Raw genomic sequence first — 16442 nt, 5'->3', positions numbered from 1 at the left:
TAATTCATTTTTAACCTTCCCTTTTACTGGATTCCAATCCCACAAGAGCCAAGCTTGCCATACAATATTAAATTAGCATATCTGTTTTGGTAATTATGGTTTTTCCTGCTATTCAGTTTTGTTAAAATTTTTATTATTAACTTGCTTCTGGAAATACTTGGGCAGTCATAAGTGGGCAATAATAAAATATTTACGTGGAGAATTCTGCAGTACAATGAATTCAAAGGACTGGTTTGTTCCTTGCAACACCTGTAGTACTTAAGGCAACAGACTACAATATTAAAATAAGAAATATATCACACATTTCGATGGCTCAGTTGATTAAAGCATGGTGCTGATCATACCAAGGTCGCAGGTTCTATCCCCATACAGGACAGCTGCCTATTCCTGCACTGCAGGGGGCTGAATAGATACCGTAATCTGCAGGGTCCCTTCCAACTCTACAATTCTTTTTTATATATAATTTTATTTTTTATTTTGACAAGGTAATAATAATAAATAAATAAATAACAATAAAAATGTGCACCCCACCCCTGAGACCATCCATTCTAACTACCCAACCTCCCAAAATTTCAACACCTCTTGCAATGGTTTGACCCCATTGCATTTTAACAGTACAAATTCTACAAATACCTTCCATAGCTCCTCAAAATCATTTCTCCTGCATATTCCCCATCTTACCTTAATAGTGCATGTTAATTTATCATTAATACCTATATCCCACACCTCTTTATACTATTCTTCCATTTTATCATCACCTTGCCCCTTCCACGTCCTAGCAATAATAACTTGTGCAGCTGTCAATAAATTTGTACCTTCCACCCCATCGTAAACTGATAATAATGCTACCTTGGGACTTTCGGTCAGCTTTAACCCAGTGATTTCTGTTATGTCCTTAAACACCCTTTGCCAAAAAATTGTACATATTTGCACCCCCACCACATGTGAACATAAGTCCTGGCATCCCCTCTAACATAACACTGAATATTCCTTGTTTATTTGATTTAATCTGACTGGTGTTAAATAACATCTCCAAATTAATTTATAATAATTTTCTTTTATCCTTATAGACAACATTTTCAAAGTGTGTTTCTCCCCAGCTTTGACTATTTATCTGCCCTGCTGTCTCCTTATCCCCATTACAAAAGTAATTAATCATACTTTGCCAACACTTTGTCTCTGTCTCTGATATCTTAACTGGCAACATTCCAAATAATTAAAAAGAAAATTTTGTCTAGATTTTTTTTATCACTATGCTTCCAAACCATGAAAGCTTAATTTTCTTATATTCCTCAAGCTTTTCTTTAATTTCCCTATTTAATTTGTTAAAATTCTCTTGTTCTAAATTTCTTGTTATATTTATTCCTAGGTACTTTATTACATTTCTTAATTTTATATCTATTTTTATTTCCTTCAAAAATTTTCATTTTTCATCATCACAGATGAAGGCTTCTCCTCAGATTGTACAAATCTTTCACCTTTTACACCTCTACAATTCTATGATTCTGTGATTCTATGATCAGCTCTTGCTCCATTATACAGTAAGATGAGAGTAACAGAACAAGTTGATACGATATGGATATAAAAACAGTCACTTCTAGGAGACACAAATACAGTAGATAGATTTAATCAGGAGATTGTGCTGTTTTTTCAAATTAATATCATTTCAGGAGCACAATATGAGAAACCTTTAAATGTTTCCATGCAGGGTTATAACTGCTTCAGACTTTAGAAGCCAGAAAACAAATAAAAAGAGAGGCAACATTATATAAAAAATGAAAAATGCAAGGAATTTGTTAAGGAGAAATAATGGAAGGCATTAAAAATGCTACAAGGGCAATTAAAGGTGCTTGAGATTGGTGAAGAAGTCTCACCTTTGGCTTTCTTGAGACAAAGGTTTTTGGCTTTGGACAACAAAACAGGAAATTGTCGGCTCATGTACTAGCAATGAAATCTTTAGCTGGAATGAAGGTCGAATAACAAAACTTTTGTAGGGAGTAAAGAATTTTATATACATCAAGTAATCCAGTCAGACAGACATTGAAACAGTTAAGTCAAATATTATATAGAAAATTGTCTAATTCAAAATCTTTTAGAAAAATCACACCAATAAACTATATTTAATTATTTCAATTTTCCCACTCACCCACAGAATAGACTAAAAGTTTATTTGAGGTTCTATGGCACATATTTGCCCCCAGATGCCACATGAAGCCACAAACTTTCCTGCAGTGGCAAAGAAAAATCCCTGAGCCTCAACTCTAGAATGCAGAAGTCTTCTTAAAAGGGCTCCAGTGTGCAGAGTACACACAGGAACTCTCTCCTTCTTTCTTCTAGCCTTTAAACTACTGTTCTCTGAAAAGAACATATAGTCTTGTGTACAGCTCCCCAACCACAATTTCTTCCTCTGATCCTCTAGAAAAAGAACAGAAAGGGAGAATACAGATGCTAGCAACAGCTTGGGATGCCCTGCTGTGCCTACAAGCTAAGGGTCATGGCAGGATGCTTGGATATCCGACCACTGTCCCTGGCCCCCCTGCCCAAGTGATTCTAGCCTAGAGAGAGACATGGAGCCTAGTAGTTGCTCAAGTGCCATGCTACACTAGCAGTTTTCCCTATCATCTCTCAACAGGAGTGTGGGGAAAGGACAGCTGCAAAGTACATGGTCTGGTACTAAAGCACCTGCTAGTCAATTGGTCCATTTAGGTTAAGGCTAAAAGGCATGATCTCCATGTCCTTCAGAGGCCAACAGCTGCCTAAGTGCTCAGCCATGTGCTCTACAGCTGTCCTTTCCCCGTTTCCATCTCTCAACAGCAAAGGAAAAAGGACAGCTGCAGGGCGCATGGTGACTGCTAGCCTGAGGGGACTGGGGCTGAATTGTGCAGCATTTCACAGAGGAATCCACTTTTCTTGTGATCCCCACAGATTTGCCTTTGACTCCATCTCCTACAAGCCTGTGAAGGTTATATGGCAGTAGATCTAATGGAGGAAGAGAATAAGTAATGCCATCTTACTTACATGGGCTTCACAAGAGTAAGAAAATAACTTTTCCTTTTTATGTCCACAAAATCTGTATAATTTTTGTGGTATATATATATATATATATATATATATATATATATATATATATTCTTTTAGTAAATGGTTTCCTTATAGAAAGAAGACATAAGCAGAGAAAGTCAGGGCTAGTGGTAAACTGTATAAAGCAGCTTTTAGTATTTTATTTTACATCTATCTGGCACAAGGGTGGGGAATTAGACTTGGTGGGTGGGCCAGATCATTATCTCCCACACAATGATCTCCTGATGTCACAATAACAGAAAGTGATCCATGTTTGCCCAGGCAGAGGATTGCTGGAGTTTGAATAGCTCTCTGTGATGCATAGCTCCCTGCGATGAAGTGAACAGGTTCAGTTATTTATAAAAATAGTTGTATGCCTCTATATCATAAAAAATATATCAAAGCAATAAAAACATCTCACGTGCAATCTGGACACCCCCTTGTTGTTCTTTTTATGTTGAGACCTGGATGCGCTCCAGACCCAAGAGTTAACACATAAATAACACAAAAGTCATTTTAATCCATCAAAAAGGGAATTAACATGCTGTCTCTAAGGGAAATTAGCATATTTACTAAATATATTGAACAAAATCAATGGGCAGCACACTAACAAAGGGCTTAGTTTAGAAGTCTTGTTCCTAAAGCATGCCTGAAAATACAAAGGGTACACTAGAAAGAGGGGAAATTGGCTGAGGGAATGAAGCTGGTACCAGGAGAGTTTAGCAGTAGGGAGAGAAGAGGCGGCTGCCGGAGGAATAAGGAAGGTTTAGGCAGTGGAGCTTTGGAAAAGTTTTTAGGCAAAAAATGGGAAAAAGCAGGTGACAGACTTTGGGTTAATGGCTGAAAGTCAAAGATTCATTTTTGCAGTAGTTGGCTAGAGAAAGGAGACATAATACCTGTCGAGGCTCAGTGTGTTGAAGTTGAACGTCCCTTTTCTGGCAGGAAAAGGGAGAAGGAAAAGCAGGGGAAGAAGTCTGCAGGAAAGTTCCTGAGCACAGATGTGGGGTGCTGAAGTAAAAAGCATAGCCTCTTATGTTCAAGCAGGGCTTGAAAACTAGCATAAAGAACACATTTCCTATCTTCCTGGTAATTAATGGGTGTTAAAATATTTTGAGGCGGTGCCAGCCTAGAAGATCTTGGTCTAAAATGTTTGATAAATGGCTTCTAAAGATTTCTTCAGGTGAGTAGGGGGCAAGAAATAAACATATATTTTGGTCTCTACTAGAAGAAGCCTCGGGTCATTTAAAGTCAGGTCATCTGTGACATCAGGTGTAGGCCAGGTGGACACGGCATGGTCAAAACAGCCTCCTGAACGAAATGGGAGGACCTAATTAGGCCCACAGTCCAGAGGCTCCTCACCGCTGATCTTGAGAATACCAAAACCTAGTTAGTAGCATCTGTACCAACATTTGTTCTCTAACAAATATACTGTTTGCTTACTTACATTGGTGATATAACTAATATTTCCCAATTATTTCTACCCTGTCTCAAGGACTCATAATGGACTACAGTAAATACACACGGGTGCCATCTTGCCCTCAGGGTTGTGGGTTCCCACCACCACAACATGGACATGTGATGTCACATGCACACACCTGCACATAGTGCATGATATCAAATGTACTATGTGCAGGCGTGTGCATATGTCATGGCACATCTGCACTGTGGCAGCCGGCAGTGATGTCTCTTCCTCCTCCTACTATCTGCAGCTAGCAAGTCATCCTTTTACATGGGGAGGGGCTCGTACACGGAGGCAGAGAAACACTGCATCTGAGCCTCAGCCCTGCAGAAAGGGGGTGCCTCACTCTCTGGCTGTGGAGGGAGGAGCTGAACTGCTGCCTGCTGGCTCTTTCCACTGACACTGTGGGTGCCCAAGCACCCACGGTCCCCTGGAACTGGCTCCTATGTAAATGCACATTTATAACAATCTTGCCAAGTAGGTTTCAGCCCAGTGCAAAGCGTATTTACTTAAAACATTCTAAAATAAATTTAATAATAATTGCTTCTAAGTTACATTCTCATAAACTAAGCAAGTAGTGCAAATAACAATTATTTGTAAAAGTAGGATTAAAGTTCTACAGCCCAAACCACATATTTATGAACAAATAAATTCCACTCCAGCAAAAACAGGGCTAACTTACCTAGACTGCAATCTTAGAATGAGAAAAGGAGTAATTTCATCTAATTTTATCCACGCTCCGTATCACAGGGTACTCAATAGCCTAACCTAATGTATTGATACACATTTCTTTACACAATATTGGAAAAATAAGCTCTTGCACTAGGCAACATTGCAATTCTAGCTAAATGTGGTCCTGAAAACCATGCACTCAAAGCTGGCAGCTTTGTCCATAAGTAGAAAGGCATTGTATCAGAGTTTCCTGTTCAATAACTGGTTGCAGGCACCTATGCACAGGTCCCAACTATCCACTCACTTCTTATGTGAAAAATCATTTACCAAAACATAAAGAATTATGCCCAAAGCTCACTATACACACCACAGATTCAGATATACAAACAATTAAGAGTTTGCCCACTTCCTTCCTTCCTTTGTGTTTGTGTTCCAGATACCAGGAACCAAAAAGTCCGACTGACTGGCAGAAAAATGGCAACTAGGCATTCTGTTCTGGCAAGTGTAACCCCGGTTTAAGGAGCCATTTGGTGCACCTCCAGATCTGTGTTAGAAACTCAGATATATAAGCTAAGTGCCAAATGGCTCCTTAAACCAGGGTTACAGTTGCCAAAATGAAATGTCTAGTTGCCATTTTGGGACAAGATGGCTCTAAGGTCTTATTTTTCAAACGATTGACTGACTGTGATTATCAGTTAAACATCTGGATAGTTCAGATGACAACCTTGAGCTAGGTTAAGAGCTTTGAGAACTTAAAGAAGAAATCACAGTTAGTCCATCATTTGAAAAGTAAGATTTTAAGGCCAGACACAAACTGATTATGCTCCACGTAGCTCTTAAAGATTTTTCAGAGTGTGTGAATGAGAACTACAATCAGCATTTTCACAGGAGAAAGAAGCTTCCACCTTAGTTTAGTAGTTGTTAGGAGTGGTTTCAATGCAAACTGTGCCTGCTCTCTTGGTTAACACCCAAAAGGAACATCCTGATTTTTTTCCACTACCAAGCATTGAACAGGAACTTGTGGTTTCCAGGTGGAAAAATCAAAATTGGAAACAGAACTGTAAGATCCAAAAATCAAGAATTTGTCAAGAATGTATAACTTGCTGTTGAAATGGAACACTCAGGATGAAACGGTGAAATCAGCTATGATTAAATGGGCACAAGATGTTGGACATAATATAATGATGGCTGACTGGGAACAGTTATGGACCACAGGTGTGAAATTTACGGCATGTAATGCCTTAAGAGAAAATTTAATGAAAATGATTTATAGGTGGTACATGACACCAGTCAAGCTTGCAAAAATTTACCATTTGCCCGACAATAAATGTTGGAAATGTAATGAGACTGAAGGTACATTCTTTCACCTTTGGTGGACATGCCCAAGGATTAAGACATACTGGGAGATGATTTATAATGAACTGAAAAAGGTATTTAAATATACCTTCCTGAAGAAACCAGAGGCCTTTCTCCTGGGCATGGTCGGCCAATTGGTGCCAAAGAAGGATAGAACTTTTTTTATGTATGCAACAACAGCAGCAAGAATACTCATCGCGAAGTATTGGAAGACACAAGATTTACCCACCCGGGAAGAATGGCAGATGAAGTTGATGGACTATATGGAAATGGCAGAAATGACTGGCAGAATCCGAGACCAGGGAGAAGAATTGGTGGAAGATTGGAAAAAGTTTAAAGACTATCTACAGAAATATTGTAAAATTAATGAATGCTAGAAAAATGTTGGAATGAAATTATATGGCTTTAGTAGAAATGTTATAAGGAAATAAGTATAAATAGATTAATAGAGTATTAAAGGAAAAATAAGGTTAGAATGTGTTAAGATAATTATAGGATAGAAAACAGAGGAAGATGGAAAGGAATTGCTGAAACAATTAACAGAAGTGGAATACAAAAAGGGAGGTGTGAGGAGGTCGTGGAAATAAGTGAATGAAAGATAAGATATTGAAATTGTTTGATTTACTTTAAACTGTTTTTGTTTTGTTTTGTTAGTTTAATGTGTTTAATGTGTCAATGTTATGTAGTGTTTTTGTATTGTATTGTATTGTATTGTTTTTGTAGTGTTTAAATCGTTGGAAAAGCAATAAATATTAATTTTTTAAAAAATGAACAGAAACTTGAAGGAGAGAGCAATTTCAGATCCTTCTCTAAGTGACATTTTGATTTCCCCATATTAATTTATTTACCTACTTAATTTATAGAGCTGCCCCACAACAGAAATACTCTAGGAAGCATTTGGGATGTAGTGGTTAGATTGTTGAACTAGGACCTGGGAAATCAGGGTTCAAATCTCCACTTAGTTATGAAGCTCACTGGGTGACCCTGGGCCAGTCACAGTCTCTTAACCTACCTCACAGGGTCGTTGTAGGTATTAACTGATGAGGGGGGTGAACCATGTATTTCTTGAAGAAAATATGGGACATACATGCAATAAATAAGCTCTCCTACTTAAGATAGCTGACAGGCCAGCCAGATGGAGATGTCAGTCGCCAACCAGGGATCCAGAGATCTCCATAGGGTGACAATTGGACATGTGTCAGTCACAAAATGCCGTTGTCGACTGGAGGGATTTCTAACACTGCTTGCCAGTACAGAAATCAACCTTCTCTGGTTTTCAGTGAGGAAGCGTTCTAGATTTGGTGCAAACCCATTTTAGAGATCTCACACAAGGCCATATTCTCAAGTTATATTCATTGTGCTAATTGCTGAGTGTCAGAGAGATCAATATAAAAGCTTAACTACAAGTTAAAATCACATCACTAACCAATTACTATTTTCTGTGGTGGAATTAGCTGCTCAGATGAGCCACAAGCGCACACACGAGAAAAAGAGCAAACTGAGAACCATGCTGTCATTGAGCAACCAGCTGAGTAGGAGCTACCTGTGACTAATGCAGAGAGCTGCTTGACTTAGGAATACAAGGAAAAGACATTGTGTGCAGCCTCCAAGGGACATAGTTAAGGCCAAACGCATATTGGGAGGAGGATGGCAGAACACATATATGAGCTAGATAAAATAGGGAATCAGAGTGGCAACATTAGGGCCTTCAGGTTGCTATGTAGTCAAGTTGCTTCTACTTCTAGAATTGGGGCGCATTGCAAGTTCATGACTGAAGCCACATCAGCTATGAAAGAATCTAATGTTGCCTTTAAGAGGCCAATGTCACTGCAGTTTCTGGAGAAAACAGGTGAAGCAATGCATGTCAAGCCAGTTGCACAACCACAAATGTAGCAGCATATGCGTTACCTGGGACACCAGAACTTACAAGACAACTATCAGGTCCTTCATCCACCCCTGCTTCCACTACAGCCTATTTAGTAAGTGTATCTAGTAAGATCCTCAAGATCTAATCTCCCTGGTAAACTTGCAGAGGAGTAAATGGGGTGGAGGAGGAAAGACAACCCAAAGGATTGGAGGAAAGCCACTTTTCAAAAGGTTTGGGTTTTTTCATTGCAACTATGTTTAAGTTAAAGAAAGAAAGATACTAGTGAAAACTATGGTTGAAAAGTTACCTAAAACTGGAATGTAAAAAAGCTAAAATCGTTAAAATAACTGTTACCCAGTCAAACACTTGAATTTTTACACTTAATATTAAGATATTTACTGTTAATACAAGGGGAGACTGTTAAAATACTTATGCTATAGAGAAAATTGCATCTCTAACAAGAGTCAGAGAACTATCATTAATCAGTAGGAAGAGCAAAAAGTTCCCTTATTTAGGTCATTTTCATTAAATCTTTCGGAAGCACATGGACCAGATTACTAAAATTACATTTTCTATAGCATGGCTCTGCACGCAGTGGTGGACACAAAAGGAAAGTTGTTTGTTTGTTTATAGGAGACAAAGTCTTTGCTTGCCTGCCCTCCCTCCCTTTAATAAAAAAGGAGAGATTGGTGGGATGGAGTTTTTTGGGGGGAGGGGGCTTCTGTGTTGGGGGAAATGGAGGGGAGAAGATTTAACTGGTTGCCTTCTGCTGAAATGAGAAGTTGGGTACTGTGTGTGAGAATGGTATGGAGGGTGTTTGCTGGTAAGCAGTGCAAGCAAATGCATGTCTACTCACAAGCAAGCTCTACTGGATTCAATGAGGCTTACTACCAGGAAAGTAGAAGTTTAGATGAACTCAGTGGGGCTTATGCATGCATAGATTCCGCTTAGACCTCCGAGTGGGGAAGTAGATGCAACTTGCCTTGTAAATCAGTTGAACTATTCTTAAATTGGCTGAAAAAATATTTAAAATATTATATGGAAGTTTATTAATATTTTTATGAAATCTCACACCTCCTTACGCTGTAAAGCCCTCAGCTGCCATGGGGAGGTGCAGCAAAGCTTTCCGCCACCCCAGGGAAGCGTAGTGCACCCTCTGCCATCTCAGAAAGGCGCGATGGTGGCCCTCAACTACTGTGGGGATGCCCAGTGAGGCCCTCCTCAACCCCGGGGATGCCTGCAAAGTCCTCCGCTTCCACAGGGAGGTGTGGTGAGGCCCTCCACTGCCATGAATAGGCATGGTGAGGCCCTCCTCCGCCCAGCAAGGCCCTCCGCTGCCGCAGATATATATCATGATATATCAAGATATTGTGATGTTTAGTTGGCGATATATCGTGATATTGAAAACCAGATACCGCACAGCCCTAATGGCATGTAATGCACATCTCTGCTTTCAGGCCGAGGGAGCTGGGGTTTGTACACAGACAGCTTTTCTGGGTTATGTGGCCAGCATGACTAAACGTCTTCTAAACTTCTGGCACACAGAACACCATGACAAGTGCTTACATACAAAGACTTTGCTTGAATGATTTTTACAAAATGTAGTTGGCTATTGATATTTACCTATCAAATTTTTAAAAAGAATGTAGGAGTATTTTCCATATATATTCATATATTGGGTTTTTTTCTTTACACATTTTTGTCCCTTTTTTCTTTTCATCCCTTTTTCTTTGTACATTTTATTTCTTTATAACTGAAAACTTTTCAATAAAATATTAATACTAAAAAGCCCTTCATCTTCTGAGTAAGGCTAGCAGTCATAGTTCATAATCAGTAAGAAGCAAATGAACTTTAAAAACTATGTGCTAGCTATTTCATCATAGGAGGTGGGTGGAATTAGAAGTCTGCTTATGCCAAGTATTCCTGAGCAAAACTTCCGCCTGGATATCAGATATATGCAGGCATATGACTTCGTGGAACATTCTATCTGCTCAGAGATCTTCTTTTTAAAAAATTACAGGTTTATTATTTTTTGAAACAGGCTCTGGATCAAAGTCTGATTAAGAGGAAAATCACATTCATATTTTTAAGAACTTAATACCACTTCACTTAATACACATTACCACTCTTCACTTTTCCAGCTTTGAAATATTCTATCACAATGCCCCTTCCAGCTAGCACAAGAGAAAACACTTCTACACTATGTGTGGTATTTGACTAATTTAGGACTATTTATTTCAGTGGGTGTACTCTGAATATGACTTAAGTTGGATACTACAGTAATCTATTCTGGATACTTGACCACAATCCACTGCAACGAGAGTTGAATGCAATTCCATCACAACATGATTGGTGCTGGCTTCACTGTAAGCCTAGAAGTATGAAGGACTCTTCTTCATTGCTTGCTTATCTGCTCCATTACCTTTTCTTCCTTCATCTCTGATGTTCAGTGACACTGACATTACTGAGGGCTTGGGAATGATGTGTTTTATTTCAGTTGTGGCATTCTCTTTCTTCCCTCCTTCAAAATGGTGTTTCATATATGTAAGCAACAGCTCATATACATGGGCTTTCTGAAGGAAATATACTATAAAGTTCTGTGAAATTGACACAGCTACCCACCTAACTTGCCAGTTCCATCAGAGTGAAGAGACAAAGCAGCAACCAATCACATGGCAGTTGACCACAATCATAAGGAAGCAGCAGGAAGCAGGTAAGGGAGCAACATCAATCCTGTCAATATTGATCAAATATTAACTTCCCTACATGAAGTAGACATTTAAAAGATGAGAAGCACTATTTTCAAACATGGATATAAAGAAAGTGGCAGACAGAGGATTAAAAATGCATCTATTTACATTCACTAAGTTTTACAGTGTAACACAGTAAGGCTGAAATACAATCCTAAATCCTTCTTACTATATGGACAACAATCATTTAGAAAATGTTATATAACTTCATGTTAAGTCCTATTTCTGTCTTTCACAAATGAATACCAGTAGCGCAAGAAAAAAATCAAATGTGCTTTTTTAAATGGGCTCATTTAAACCCCAGTGGCAGTAGTAGAAATTATCAGCATTCAGCTTGCAAATACAGGCGTACTTCATTTTACTGAGCTCCTTAGGAGGACGTGGGTGCAGCTGCAGGCAGCCTGTCTGCTTCCAGGAGAAGGAAGTCCTCTCTCTGCTGCCACCACCCCTCTTGTGGCCACAGGAGTGGCACTGGCTAGGGCTGGAGCAGAAAAGGAAAAAATGCACTTTATTGTGATATGTATTTGTTTTATTGTGGTGGTCTGCAACTGAACCCACAATATCTCCAAGGTGTGCCTGTACTGCTGTACTGTTCTGCACTGAGTTAGGAACTTCTCTAGGGAAAGGGAAATTTTCTAATCCTTGGAATTTAGTGAAATATAAAAATATAAATTTATAACTTTTTTAGATCCTATATTCCTTTTACAACCACAGGTTTCTTTTCACTTGTTTCTAATGGAAGTCTCAAATTGTAAGATACAGAACAAAATATGCATTACTTCCTGTTCAGAGATTTATTACTCTGATGTGGTAGGATATTCTGCATATGCTCAGGAAAAAAGTGCTTAATTCCTAAAAGAGAGACAAACATCAGGGCTCCAGAGTGCCTGAAACCTATGCCATCCATCCGGAAATGCTGCTCCTCAACTTAATTTGGTATGTTGGGACATAATGCAGTTGACTACTTGGCCTCTTAAGGCTAAGTCCCTTGTGCATACTCATCATAGATCTATTCATCACCTTCTAATCAATTATTTCCATGCGATTTACGGGGGGGGGACCCAACAAAAATATGCTTATGAGGAGACCCAACAAAAAACAGTAAATTCATTTAAAAGGGAGACTAAAACTATGCTGCTTCAGTATCAGAGCTTGAATCCTGGAATATATGGAAACAGATTCCAAGACTGAATCCTAGAACAAGTTAATCTATCAGAGGTAAGCCTATTATTTTACACTAGCATTTAGGGCTAAGCAAGTTCTGGTTCAGTTTGGGATAGGGATGGTCACCTTCAGCTACTACAAGACCCTAATCCAGAGGTTTTCAACCTTTTTGAGTCCACAGCTCCCTTGACACACTTTCTGTGGCTTCCCTGTGGGGAAACGCACTTTAAGCCTCAGAAATCCAGTTATGTCAACCCTTGCTTGCAGAGCTGGGAACCCTTTGCCCCTTTTTGAAGACCCTCCCTTGTGGAGTGTTCCCTCAGCTTCCTCTCCTCTCCCCTCTCCTTCAGAGTTCTCTGGGCAGTTGCTGATGCTGCCCCACCCTATCCCCAAAGAGAGATGCCTCCTGGGAGGAAGATGCCTCCAGCCTTAGCGGCCAGATGCAGACCGGCTGAAGGTGAACATGAGGCCACCATCTTACTCACGTTGGGAGGCAGCAGTGGGCACCGCTGGGCCTGCATGGTGAAAATGCTCCCCTTCAGTGCTGGGCACTCAGCTCCCAGGCAGGCATTGCACACAGCAAGCACAAGAAAGGCCAGCACAGCACCTGCCTGCCTGCCTGCCCAGCCTCCCACTTGCTCATCCATTCCTAGCAGCAAGGACTGGCGGGCTGGGTTCCCTCACCCACTTGCCTGCTTATTCCAAGGCCGCCCCAGCAACCAGCACCCCCTCCCTTCAGGGATACCAAGAAAAACTCCTCCTTTGAAATCTCAGAGCAGAAATGAAATACCAAGTATTTTTGACTTTTCTTTTCAATCCCATATAGTCTCAGAATCAATTACGTTCTCCTTTAAATTATAAGATTAAAGAGTTATTTCAAAAATATTCCCATAAGCCTCTTCACCCTCTTCTGCAGAGCAGCCACTGCTGCCCTCTCAACTTCCTCATATGAATGCTGAAGTAGCTCTACCACAAAAAGCAGCAGCACTTTTTACAGCATACATTTTCATCAACTCAAGTCATATGCTGCTCATTTCACCCATACTTTTATGTTTAAGTATGCCAAGAATGTGGGTGTATGACCTGCAATTTAGCATTTGCATCTTTAACTTTTTCAAGCCACTGACGATGCATGTTCACTCAGAACTGAGCCTTGCTCATAAGTTACTCCCCAGTAACTATGCCTAGGGTGGCAGCCTACAGATAGGTTTGCAAGGGCAGGTGAACTACTAATACAGTTGTGGATTTGTTTAAAAGGCCAGACTAAACACACGCTTGATTTAAACTATCGGTAAAAAACGCTATCGGCTCAAATCTCGTTTTGAAAACCAATATACCGGTAACCCAAGCCATACATTAACTAGAGTTTGAAACCAAAATGGCTCTGGCGGCCTTTCAGTCAACTCCTAAAGAAACTCAGTAACGGAAAGGTGGGAAAGTTGGCAAGAACATTAAGCTTCATTAAGCTTTGGAACGTTTACCTTCAAGGCCGTGAGGACCTTGTTTGTGGCCCGAAGCGGGAGTCTAGCTAGAAGAAGGTGAACTCCAAGAGGGCAAGTCCGTCCGGCGAGACCCCCCGCCGACACCGCCCTCCCAGCCCCGGGGTAAGGCTACCCGGCTACCCTGTTTATAGGCCTGTCCTCCTCTCCAGTTTACTTGGCACGAGAGCACAATAATATAAGCGCAGCAAACGTAGCGGCAGGTACATCAGAGCAGCGACGAAGTAACTTGAAAGTACTTTTTCCAGCAACCCCAAGCACGGTCTGCAAGATCAGCACAAGCGGGCGGGCGGGCGGGCGGGGGGAGCAGTCAAAATGGGCCTCTGGAGCCTCCGCCCCCGTCGCCCAGGTCGACTCCGCAGTGCTAAACCGGGAGGGAGGAGGAGGAGGAGGAGCGCCTGAACAAACTCCACAGGGGCGTCGCGGGAAGCGCGCAGGAAGCCCTCCGCTCCGGCGGAGCAGCCGGCCAACATGGACGAGTCGCCGCCCGCCCGCCCAGCGCCGCCCCCCCCCCAGCCCACTCCGGCCTCTCAGCCCGGGAGCCCGGGCGCAGAGAGGGCAGGCCCAGCTGCCCGGCCGTCCGCCCTCCCGACGCGCTCGCCCGGCGGCCCGGCCCTCCCGCCTGCCCTTGGAGCGGCGCCCGCGCCAGACCGCCTGCGGGAGCCGGCGCGGCCCCGGAGCCCTGCCCAGCAGAGGCCTCCGGATCAAGTCGAGAGGCCCGGCCAGGCCGGTCCCCCCCCCCCCGCGCGCCGCGCCGCAGGCCTCGGCCCGGGCCCCGGGGAGCGCGCGGGGGGAGCGGGGAGCGGCGCCCCCGCCGAGGCGCCCCTGGCCCAAGGTCGCGCTTACCTGCCAGGGCCTCTGGCGCCCCGTGCCGAGTCAGGCGGCGGGACCGAGCCGGAATTTGCCCGGAGAGGCGTTACGTAAACCGGCGCCGGCCCCGCCGAGGGGAGGGACAGCCAGGGCTGGGGCGGAGCGCCCTCTCCTCCCACTGCGCAAGCGGGAGGCGGTCAGGTGACGCGACGTCAGGATCCTTCCGCCGGCGCATTTCGGGGGGGGGGAGTGGGGGGGGTCGCGGGCGACCCGGGCTCAGGCCAGGCTGGCTTAGCCAGGCTTCCAGGGAGGAGAGGAGCCTTCCTCTTTTACCAGAAAATAACATTCCCGGGGGGGGGGGGTCACAGCGACACGCTGTTATAAAATATTTGGCTTTAAGAGTTAAAACATTCACCATGAAGCATGCGTCTGTGTCACATAAGAAATAAATACAAGTTATAGTCCTGTACTGTATATTACACTCTCCTAAAATGCCTCCTTGCACTCCCACTTTCCTTTATTATTTCAGCCCCAATCCTCTTCCTTTGCAGGTTGGATTATTGATCGAATAATTATTTAAAATGGTTTATGAACTACTTAGTAGTTTAAAAAATATATTCATGTGATGAACAATATTTAAAAAACTATCGGTGAAACAAAAATACCACCTAAAGCCACTAAAACAGCAGTATAGAAGCAAATTAAACAAAATTTTGAGAGATTCAAGTGCATAAAGCAGAATCCAATCACATGTGTTAGGAAAAGCTTGGGGAAAAATATAGGTATTTACAAGAAATGTGAAGCAACTGATAGTTCCTGCTATATTTTAGGGAAGAGGGAGGCATTCCATAGAGTAGGGGCAACAGCAGAAAATGCCTATTTTGGAGTCACCATCCTATGTTATTCTGTAGGGTGTGCTGCCACAAGTGGAATTTATCCTGATTAGCTAAGTGATCTTCCAAGTTTATATAGGGGCAGGTGATATTTCAGGAAAAGTGGTTCTGAGTTGTTCAGGGCTATATACGGTATATGTTAAGATCTTGAGCATGGCCTGGCAGCTTACTGGTAGCCAGCACAGTTCCCTCAGCACAGGTGTAATCTATGTGCAACTCAACAACCTGTCCACAACATTCTACAACTTTGTCACAGTTAACTTGGTTCTGCTCCCCATCCAACATAAAACCTGCCCACCCTAAAATAAATCATGGCCATCTGGGCGTAGCCAGAATTTATGGGGGGGCAGGCTTTATGTTGGGGGGAGCAGAACAAATTTATCTATGATGCTATTGGTCAGTTAATTAAGTATTTTTATTTACTTGATTTGTAAGCCCATGCTACCTGCCTTCAAATCATGTGTGGATGACTCACATTGAGGAGCTGAGTATCCTATACTTGGCAACTAAATTTGCATGTGTTAATGTTTAGGTCAGGTGTGAATAGGTCAGGATATGCCTGAAGGCCTTACAGGAGAGGAGGCTGGAATCAGGCTTGTCATCAAGGTTCATAATGGTGGGTTTCCTGTCATATTAGCCTTTTTATTATGTCAACCTTTTTATTGACACCTATAACAGAGAAAGAAAATGCATGAGCCAGGTTCCTTGGCAAACCTCATGGTTAGCTAACGGAAGTAGAATCTTGATCCTGTGTTTTGGGTTTGTCAGGGTGGGGTTAGGGTTAGGACTATTTTTACCTTTGTTGATTGACTGACTTTTCCCTGGACTTGAAACACTCTGCTTGCTTATTCTTTCCCGCACATTGCAGTAGATGTTCTGCGTCAATCACTACACTAGTAGGGCAATACTTTC

The 16442-nt window shown here is 42.1% G+C and overlaps 1 protein-coding gene across 6 annotated transcripts in view; it reads right to left on the bottom strand.

Moving 5' to 3' along the window:
* The window catches only part of KIAA0232, a 53402-nt gene extending 38577 nt beyond the window's left edge, over positions 1-14825 (bottom strand). For 2 of the 6 annotated variants that reach the window (XM_081015126.1, XM_081015129.1), the window contains exons 1-2: positions 14674-14825; positions 11037-11147 (exon numbers count right to left, since the gene is read on the bottom strand). The gene's annotated coding sequence lies outside the window, so the exon portion shown is untranslated. Of the gene's footprint in view, positions 1-11036; positions 11148-11516; positions 11646-14673 lie in introns of those variants that run through there. The other 4 variants (XM_081015125.1, XM_081015128.1, XM_081015127.1 and 1 more) reach the window with 3 other exon arrangements.
* Positions 14826-16442: the final 1617 nt, after the last annotated feature.

Source organism: Podarcis pityusensis, assembly GCF_964106645.2.
Source record: "Podarcis pityusensis genome assembly, chromosome: 7".
Taxonomy (NCBI): domain Eukaryota; kingdom Metazoa; phylum Chordata; class Lepidosauria; order Squamata; family Lacertidae; genus Podarcis; species Podarcis pityusensis.
The sequence above is the reverse complement of the archived record's forward strand: the minus strand, read 5'-3'. Positions and strand labels throughout refer to the sequence as shown.